The sequence below is a fragment of the Otolemur garnettii genome, unplaced genomic scaffold, assembly GCF_000181295.1.
Source record: "Otolemur garnettii isolate 467f Iridium unplaced genomic scaffold, OtoGar3 scaffold00196, whole genome shotgun sequence".
Taxonomy (NCBI): domain Eukaryota; kingdom Metazoa; phylum Chordata; class Mammalia; order Primates; family Galagidae; genus Otolemur; species Otolemur garnettii.
In genome coordinates this window covers 2,365,481-2,375,294 of record NW_003852591.1, presented here as the reverse complement: position 1 = coordinate 2,375,294, position 9,814 = coordinate 2,365,481, and the positions used below count along the sequence as shown (strand labels likewise).

The window sequence follows — 9,814 nt, the reverse complement described above, 5'->3', positions numbered from 1 at the left end:
AGTGATCTACACAGATTTGATGTACAACTAAAAGATCTAGACAAATGGCAGAATAATCTGCTCCCATCCTGCCAGTTTGGTTTCACTGTACTGACAACTTCAGCTGGCATCATGGACCACGAAGAAGCAAGAAGAAAACACATGGGAGGGAAAGTCCTGAGATTCTTTTTCTAGGGAATCTAACACATATTTAAAAATAAAATGCCTCAATGGACAAAAGAATCAGTTGTAGGGCAATTTTCCTTATTTCTTTGATGAGTAGTAAATTGATAGAAATCCCATTTCCTAAAGAGTTTATTCTATCAATTTTCTCCTTTCTACAAACACTTAGATATCTCCAATGAGCCTATGTACTGCACATGGCATGGCCTCTGTTTAGTGATGCAAACAGTGTGTCATGTGTGGCAAAGAAAGGTATTCTAAGTTTTAAACACAGAGCAGGCTAAAAACAGCATAGAAATTAGCATGTTAGGCAGTCACCCTGCTCATGAGCATGAAGAAGAGGCCATGGGCTGTTTTTATCACGTTTGACCAGTGACATACAATTTTTCCAGGAATCCCAGAGCAAAATATTAAAGGTCGAATAAATGTGCAACATGTGTGTGACGTTTATTGCTAGTCACGGTGACAGGCTGTGGGTCCAGAGTATGAACTGGAGGAAGTTCTGGATTGGTTCTCTAAAGCTGGAAAGACCAGCCAGCCAGGACATCGCCTCTGTTTACACACAACAACCCTGCCCACTCCCCATTTCAGGAAAAGGGGTGTGGGGGAGCAAAAACAGATTCAGTGTGGTAAGTTGGATCTGGATCGCAGATTTTTCCCCCTCCTGAAGACTTAGTGGTCATTATGCTAGTGACAGGTTTTCACAGGCAAGTCCAGTCCCTTTAACTCTTTCTCTGGTTCCTGGCTGGGTGCACACAGGGCTTTGCTCAGGTCTCTGACCTTGTTTTACGTTGCAGCTTCCTGTGGGATGGATCAGTAGGGAGTTTTGAGGGGCACTCTTGAGATCAGCGGCTCCTCTGCCACCTCCTCCTTGCCCGGCTTCTGTAGGTTCTTTCTTCTCCAGCAACTCGACTCTCTCTGGAGAGCCAGGTCTGGGGCCCGAGTTCTGCTTTCTGCTCTCCTGTCCTCCCTTCAACTACCTGTGGCCTTCTTAGCTTCCGCTTCTCCAAAAGGGATAATGTTCTCCTTGAAAGTGTCTTTTGAGGATTAATTGGTGTTATGCCTTTGAAGAGAGAGAGAATCCTATCAAGTTGCTCTGCTGTCCTCAAAGCTCGCTGTGGCTCCAGCTGGTGGCCGCCCTGTCCAGTCGGGACGTGGGGCGAGTGTTCCTCCCATTGGCTGCCTTTCTGGGCATATCGGTCGCCAGCTCATTACTGTGGTCAAGGGGTGATCACCCCAATAGGGAGGGACAGATCCTCAAGTGGACATTTTGTACCTTGCACATTCTTCCACATGGAGAAGGAGTATTTGCATCAAAAATGCTCATTCCCTTGGGAAGTTAGTTTGTGGCCATCTGTGCCATTTTCTGGTTTGGAAATTGTTCTTTTCTGTCTCTTGTTTTTAAAGCTTTATATGTGTAGAAGTGAGAGTAGTTATAATCTGCCACCTCTCAGAGAAGTCCCCATTGCCAGGCCATTTATATGTTAATTGTGTGTGGTTTGGGAAGGAAAAGGATGTTACCTGCTTCATGATAAGCGTTTTCATCTCAATGAATTCTTTGTTAGAGTTGTTTAGTCAAAGAAATAGAAACTGCAACCTACTTATGGGAAAGATTCAGATAATGCCTTCTGGGTTAAGAACCTGAGGGCTCTACAGAGAAGTTGGATAAGAAAAAGGAAAAAAAAAAAGAGGTTTGTTTTGAGGACAAACCAGACAAGGTTTGAAAAAAAGAAATCAAAATTAGTCAAAGGCAGTCTTGTTGGCTTGTCATGGCCGAGAGCAGGACTGGAGGGCAGAGCCAGCCCAGTCTGCTGGGTCCTCTTCCTCTGGGATGGGCATGATGAGGGATTGAGGATATGGTGCTGACCATACGAAGTGGGTGGGCTTCAAAGAGGAGCCTTTGTTTCCTGTTGTTCTTTAGCGCCTGATCCTTGTGAAAGTCCAAGGATCAAGCACTTGGGGAGGGGGGGAGGCCTTGCCTCTCAGCACAGATTTTAATAAAGACCCTTGTTCCCCTCTTCTAAACTGCATTCCTGACTTGTTGAAAAATCTGAAGATCTGGCAACCACCAGCAACAGTTGCTGACCCCTTAGATGGGGCAGTGGATGGACAGTTTCTGGCTCACTAACCAGGGCAAAGGTTGACTTCTTACCTGTCTGGGAAGTTAATGAGGAAAAAGAGGTTAATCGAGAAGCACACGTGTGGTCATGTGTGAGTGAGTGCATGTGTAAACACACATGTTGATGCACACACTTATCACCAGGATTCAGGTCGGGGGGGATTAGCCTTATAAAAAGGTCCCCTTCAGCAGGTTCAGGGTGTATAATCTGAGCAGCAGATTTGAGAAGAGTTAATCTTAGGTGAGGAGAGGAGAATTAGCTCATCATGGCATGCAATAAAAGAGCTATTTGCAACCTATGTGTTGAAAAAGGTGGAGCGTCTCTCTTTGGCATGCCCATGGCTTTGGTGGAGTAGCCATGCGATGAGTATAGTAACTGGACTAAAGGCAGGCCAAGGGACCTGGATTTAAACCCCTGGAGCCTGGGACATCTAGGGACTTGATATTGTCTAATGACAGCCAGCTATGGATCTGCTGATGAACTCAACTCGGAGACCTGGAGGACAGATTTCTCCCTTTCTCAATTTGCTCATTAGCTGAACAGAGACATGGCAGCAGGTGCAGACCCACATGCCCACAGGGGCTGGGTGGGCACGTATATGAGCCGTAGAGTGTCTGAATAGGAGTAGTAGAATAGGAAGTAGAGAGCACTGTGGTAAACGGGGAAGTCCCCACCCATTCTGGGGGATGTCCACATTCAACTCCAGCCACTGGCCACTGTGGAAGGTGAGCCCAGTGTTGTCAGGGCTCCTGATTTTTCAATAGAGATTTGAAATCTGAATTTGTACATGAACTCCAATGACTTTAAATGTAGCTAAGTCAGTTTTCCAAAGCATCATACAGACCAAAGAAAACATACCCATTGGTCCATGTTTGACCTTTAGCCCTAGGTTTGTGACCTCAGGGATAAACCCCTTTCTTCCTGCTGCTGACTCTGTTTTGCTGAGTTAAGGGTATGAGGAAGAAGGAGTGATTGTGAATGGAGAATGTCTGCAAGGATGAAGTTGAAGTTGGGGCGAAGGTGAGAGATGAAACTTGGACCACACCCTCACCACACCAGACAGGCAGGTTGGGACCCTGCTGGCTCTCGCCGGAAGAGCTGCAGGGCCTGGCAGGAATTGTGCATGGAGGAAGGCAGGAAGGCAAACTGAGAAAAGGGCAGCTGGGGATAAAGTGTGGGCAGCAGGAGGGTGGGCAGGAAGGATTCAGAGTTCAGGGAGGAAGCAAGGGACCCAGGGAACAGAAGAGGGCAAGAGAGAATTGCTGTGGACTCTGGGGCTGAGGCTATTCACCTTCTGCCTTCATGTTGCCTGGTAGGCTTGTGTACCCTTCACCAACCACACACAGAGGAGAAGGCACAGCCACCAGTGGAAGCTCTGTGCACTAGGCATCTGTTGAGATAAGCACAAAGCTTGGTCTAGCCCTTGAAATTTGTTGGGAATATAAGCCTATCACACACAGAGACAGACAGAATAGAACAGTGCTTAAAAAGATAATAAGTTTAAGGTTGAGTATAGTGGCTCACATCTGTAATCCCAGAATACTGGGAGGCCAAGGCAGGAGGATTGTTTCACACCAGTCTGGACAACATAGTGAGATTCTGTCTGTACCAAAAAAAAAAAAAAAAAATGTAAAAATTGGCCAACATGGTATCATGAATCTGTAGTCCTAGTTATTCAGGAGGCTGAGCCAGGAGGATCACTTGATTCCAGGAGTTGGAGTTTGCAGTAGGCTGTGATCGTTCCACTGTACGCTGGCCTAGGTGACAGTCAGACCACATCTCAAAAATAAAAGAAAAAGAATAGATCTGGCTCAAACAACTTGGGTTTGAATTTTACCTTTGTTACTTGTCACAAGCCACATGCTGGGGCAAGTTACTTATCTCTTTCAGGGGACCTGGTTTTCTCACTTGGGGATAATAATAGTTCCTACTTTATAGGGTTATTGTGAGGATTAAATAAAGATGAATACCATAATGTATGTGAAGTGCTTAGTACAGAACCTGACACTTAGTAAGTGTTCAGATTAAACTCATTATTGCTGAGACACAAGGTAACCTCAACTAACTTGCAGTTAAGTATAAAATCCATTGTCCCAGCAGAGAACTGAGAACAGACGCAGTAAATATTTATGCCTCCCTATTGCAAACACATTCCTAAACATACACTGTCTGGCCTGAGCTCCTGTTTTCCAGGAAAGCAGAAGACATTGTACTCTTCCAGATAAGGGTCATTTACACTGCTTGGGTAAATCAGTGTGTTTGGCCCTGGTGCCACCTGCTTTATATAATGGCATTATCATTGATTAAAGAAATATTAACTGCGAAACTACTATGTTCCAAGCACTAAGAAAGGGCTTTGGTGATGTTGAGCAGACTAAGACAAGGTGTGGGGCTCTGGGCATTGATTCTAGCATATAGGCTGAGCTGTTGTCACAAAGAGATCCCTAAATAGAATGGCTAAGTAAAACAGAGGTTTATTTATCTCTTAAATAAACCCTAGAGTGAACACTCCAGGCTGGCAGTTTAGGTCCATGAAATCATTCATGGGCCCAGGTTTTTTTTTCTCCTTTGTATCCTGAAGTCTGTGTTTCAGGATGTGGGAAGTAGGTGAGAAAATCCAAGGCAAGCTGGGCGTGGTGGCCCTCACCTGTAATCCTTGCACTTTGGGAGGCTGAGGAGGGTGGATCCCTTGAGCTCACTAGTTCAAAACAAGCCTGAGCAAGAATAAGACCCTGTCTCTACTAAAAATAGAAAAACTAGCCAGGCATGGTGGTACATGCCTGTAGTCCTAGCTACTGGGAAGGCTGAGGCAAGAGGATTACTCAATTCTGAGAGTTTGAGCTGTGAGCTATGACATTATGGCAGTCTACCCAGGCCAACAGAGTGAGACACTGTCTCAAAGAGAAAAAAAAAAAAGAAAAAATCCAAGGCAAGCAGTTTGTTATCCCGGGGCCTCCACTCCATTCCATTAGAGTCACATGGCCACATCTAGCCGCAAGGAATGCTAGAAAATGTAGTTTAGAGTGGATGGCCATGTGGCTCAGGTGAAACCCAGGGGCAGGGGTTATCTTAAAAAGGAAGAAAGGAGAATGAATAGTGAGGCATAGCAGATGGTGCTTCAGGGAGGTAGAGGAGTTCCTCAACATTCATAGTAGTTACGTTAATGCTTCTCTCAAGAGCACCCACTAAATCCTTAAGTAGAAGAATATGTTGTGGCCCTCATGGAAGCTTGGGCTTTGGAATCAGACTTCTGGGTTCAAATCTCAGCTCAGTCACTTACCCCTGGTGTCTGTCCCACAGGGTAGAAATGAAGATTAAATGAGTTAATCCACATGAAGCTCTTGGGACAGATCTGGCCCAGTGTAGATGCCCAGTAAATGTGAACTATTATTCTTGGGGAGTGACAAAGATAGGACAAGAAAGTCAACCGAGTCAAGGATATCTAGAGCATCACTCATGGAGTCACCACCTCCCTCAGCCTCATTGCTTCCCACAGGCCTTGTCTCCATGGAGGCAACAGTGGGGTTGAACCTTGGCTCCTCTTAGTGTTGAGAGATGTTAACGCAGATAACCTAGGCCATCTGAAGGGACTGGTGTTTTGCAAAAACAGAATCAATTTGTGTTTGCTTGAGCTGGAGCTAAGGGAAGAATTTAGAGGCTATGTTTCAAGGTCCTGCTCAGTTTTCTGTAGTCTGAGTAGTAATCAGTGAATTCAGTCCACGGTTTATGGACTTTTGTGGGAAAGGTAAGAGGCCCTCTTCTTGGGTGTATTTCTGGATAAAGAGCTCTAAAAAACTTTTTTTTTTTGAGTCAGAGTCTCACTTTGTCGCCCTGGGTAGAGTGCTGTGGCATCACAGCTAACAGCAACCTCAAACTCTTGAGCTTAAGCGATTTTCTTGCTTCAGCCTCCTGAACAGCTGGGACTACAAGCACCTGCCGCAAGGCCCGGCAATTTTTTAGAGACAGGGTCTCACTCTTGCTCAGGCTGGTCTTGAACTCCTGAGCTCAGGTGATCCACCTGCCTCGGCCTCCCAAGCGCTGGGATTACAGGCGTGAGCCACTGCCCACAGCCTTGAAATTGTTTGAGACAACAGTCTCAGTCCACTGGTGTCAAGTGCTATAACGTCACACTCGCAGCAACCTAAAACTCTTGGGCTCAAGTGATCCTCTTGTCTCAGCCTCCCAAGTAGTTAGGACTATAGGTGCCTGCCATGACACCCCGCTAGTTTTTCTATTTGTAGAGACAGGGATCTCACTATCGCTCCGGCTGGTCTTGAACTCCTGAGCTGAGGCTGTCCACTCTCCTCAGCTTCCTAGAGTGCTAGGATTACAGGTATAAGCCACCGTGCCAGGCCGTCTAGAAATTATTTAAAAACTCTGCTACTGAGCTAAAAAAGGGGTGCTACGTAGTGAGGACTCACGGGGCCTGGGGAGAACTTTACTTTTGGGAAAGTCCTAGTGGTGTTTCTAGGGCCCCGTCAGTAAGACAAGAAAAACAGAAAGCTGCCTCCACTGGGGGTGGGGGTGGGGACGCTGGCAGGACTTGGGGTGTCCTCTTACAGGGAGCCAGGTGTCCCGTGATGTGCAGAGGGTATCACATTTTCCATCTTCTGCAGGTGTCATGTGGAAAGAGAACCTTTCTTGCTTTCAGAACAAGAACCTGCCTAACTTTCCTTGGTAACGCACACGGTGTGTAGATTTTAGCAGAAAAAGAAAGAAACACTGGAAATGGTTTTCTACCAGCTTTCTGTCCTGTCTTGTTTTTTGGGGGTCTGAGGAACTTTCCCCCAGGTCTCTGGAAAGTAGCTGGGCTGCAATGGGCACCATTTCTGACTCTTTAAAAACATCTAATTGACTCATAGGAAATAGAACCCGGGAGAAGGTAGCACATATTAGAAGATTCACGGGTATTCAGGGCCACGCCTGTGCCTATGGAGAGGCCAAGACATGAATGTAGCATCTGCGGGCCTGGGTAGGACTAACTCATTGGCAGCTGGTTGCTCCTGCTTCTCGTGACCTTACCTGACCTCCCCTACTTGACCTGTAGATGTCATGAAGGTCCTACGTGGCCAGTGGGCTGTGCTGGCAGGCATGGTCTAGGGTTTTCACCCACGGTTTTCCCATCTCTGTGTACCTCATTTCTTCTCTATCATGATTTCCCAACTGGGGCTTTGCTGTTATTTCTTTAACACTGGGCTCAACCTTTTATTGTCCTTCTCTTAGGGAGGGCTTGGGAATGGGGCCGGGTGACGGTGGGAACTGATCTCGCTTGGGTTTCCCACTCACTTGGATTTCCCATTCATGAAGGCGTCAAGTGAGACTTTGACATTATCTCTGCTCTAGACTGTATGGACGGTGATCCAAGGCTTTCATCACAAAGCATCAAATGCGTAGTCTGCCTGGACCATGCCATCCACGGGGCATTCCGAATTAATATTTAAAAAATATCCTATGATTCTCTTGTGATTGTAATTATTTTACATTACAGTTTGTGTGCATGTGAGAAAAATGTGAATTTGTTGTGTAAGCATTTCTACAATATGCCATAAATGTAATCCTGCCTCGTATTTTTTTTTTTTTTTTTTTTTGAGACAGATTCTTGCTCTTACAGGCTAGAAGGCAGTGGCATTATCATAGCCCACTGCAACCTCAGACTCCTGGGCTCCAATGATCCTCCTGAGTAGCTGGGACTACAGGTGCACACCACCATGCCTACCTATTTTTTTATTTTTAACAACCTGGGTACCTGGGTCTCTCTCACCCTCTGAGAGCTCCTATATTCAAACTGGCTAAATCAGTGGTGAGTAATCCTTTTTACACAATAGGGCAATTCAGGAAAAATAAACATATTTATAGGACATTTCCCCAATCAAAATGAGGAGAGCTTTGTTGACTTTTATGACCTAGGAGTGGGCGAGGTGTCAGGAGTGTTAGTCTTACAATTACTCTGTGGAGCAGAATATTTATCAATGAGGAAATGAACACTGTATTTTAGTCATTGAAAACTTAATATCCAGGCATTTAGAGACTTTTTAAAACTTTTTCTTCTGAAATTAGCCTTCTGGATGCCTCTGTGACCCTCATCACTCATTGCTTGGACCATGACTCTACAACTCATGGACCAGCACTTTATTTATCTCAGTGTGCTGCTTGTCCAACAAAGTACCTAGTACATAGCAGGGGCTTCATAAACGTTTTTTAGGAAACAATATGGTGGAATGGTTAAAAGTACAGACTCTGTAGCCAGGCTGTCTAGTTATGTCTTGTAATAGCTGTGTGACTTTGGGCAAATTACCCTTTCTGGATCTCAGCCTCAATCTATAAAATGGGGATTATATCAACCCCTACCTCATGGATGAGGATTGAATAAATCAATATATGTAGGCTCTTAGAGCAACGCCTAGCATATGTGAACTCTACCTAAGTATTAGTTGCTCTTATGAATGTTACTATTGAACTGAATGGAAACCTAAGTTTGCCCGTGGTGCCAGACCCCCAGAGTGAATCTTTTCCATGTCTGGTTTCTATTTTGTTGCCATTGACCAGATCTCTAATTTCTTTTTGGGAAAACAGATTTGGTATTCATATAAGATAAATATGCTGTCACCTTTCATTCCAAGCAATTTTTTTTTTTAAAGGGGAAGTAAAAGCCAAAAGCAAAATCCCAGATGTTTTTGAAGCAAATCCAGGCCCAGCTGTAATGGGTAGTATATTGGATTAATTGCCTGGGGTAGAGGCTGCACATCTAGAGTCTGGAAACTGCTCTTCCACAGAACGTGCCAGTTTCTCTGTTTCCTTTCATGTCTTTGCACAAAATGCTCTTCTTCCCTGCTCAAGTAATCAGTCTTTGGATTGACAGGGGAAAGCTCCCTGGAATGATACCTGTCAGATAAAATATGGCTCCAAGAGCCTTGTCCATCTGATTACTTTATCTTTAATCATGTTTATTCCTGTTTGTGGACTTATTTTTTAAAGTTTAAAACACTGAACTATAATATATATACAGAAAGTGTACATATACTCACTCAATAAGTTTTACAAGTTGAACATGCTTGTGTCACCAGCGCCCAGGTTAAGAAACAATATAACGGAAGCCTAGCTGTGCCCCCTCCAGTTACCACAGCAGTCCCTGTGCCCCCTCCAGTTACAACAGCAGTCCCTGTGCCCCCTCCAGTTACAACAGCAGTCCCTGTGCCCCCTCCAGTTACCACAGCAGTCCCGTTTATTAGGAAACAATATGGTGGAATGGTTAAAAGTACAGACTCTGTAGCCAGGCTATCTAGTTCTGTCATGTAATAGCTGTGTGACTTTGGGCACAACACAAAGTTGCCCACTGAGGGCAACTGCCCTGATTCTAACCTGGAGCGGAATCTTCCAGTGTATCATTTGAGCATCTGGATTTCCCCCTGAATGTTGGGTTTCTGAGATTCATCCCCATGTTGGCTGTAGTTGTAGATCATTCTCATTGCTGTATGGTACTCTGTTATATAAATGCTCTGTGATTTATTTGCCTATTTTATTCTTACTGGGCA

At 45.1% G+C, this 9,814-nt stretch overlaps 1 protein-coding gene across 5 annotated transcripts in view; it reads left to right on the top strand.

Moving 5' to 3' along the window:
* The first annotated feature begins 17 nt into the window (after nucleotides 1-17).
* DPF3 (double PHD fingers 3) overlaps nucleotides 18-9,814 on the top strand; it is a 224,303-nt gene continuing 214,506 nt past the window's right edge. For 4 of the 5 annotated variants that reach the window (XR_002770878.1, XR_002770877.1, XM_023507637.1 and 1 more), the window contains exon 1: nucleotides 1,484-3,302. The gene's annotated coding sequence lies outside the window, so the exon portion shown is untranslated. Of the gene's footprint in view, nucleotides 792-1,483; nucleotides 3,303-9,814 lie in introns of those variants that run through there. The other variant, XM_023507636.1, reaches the window with a different exon arrangement.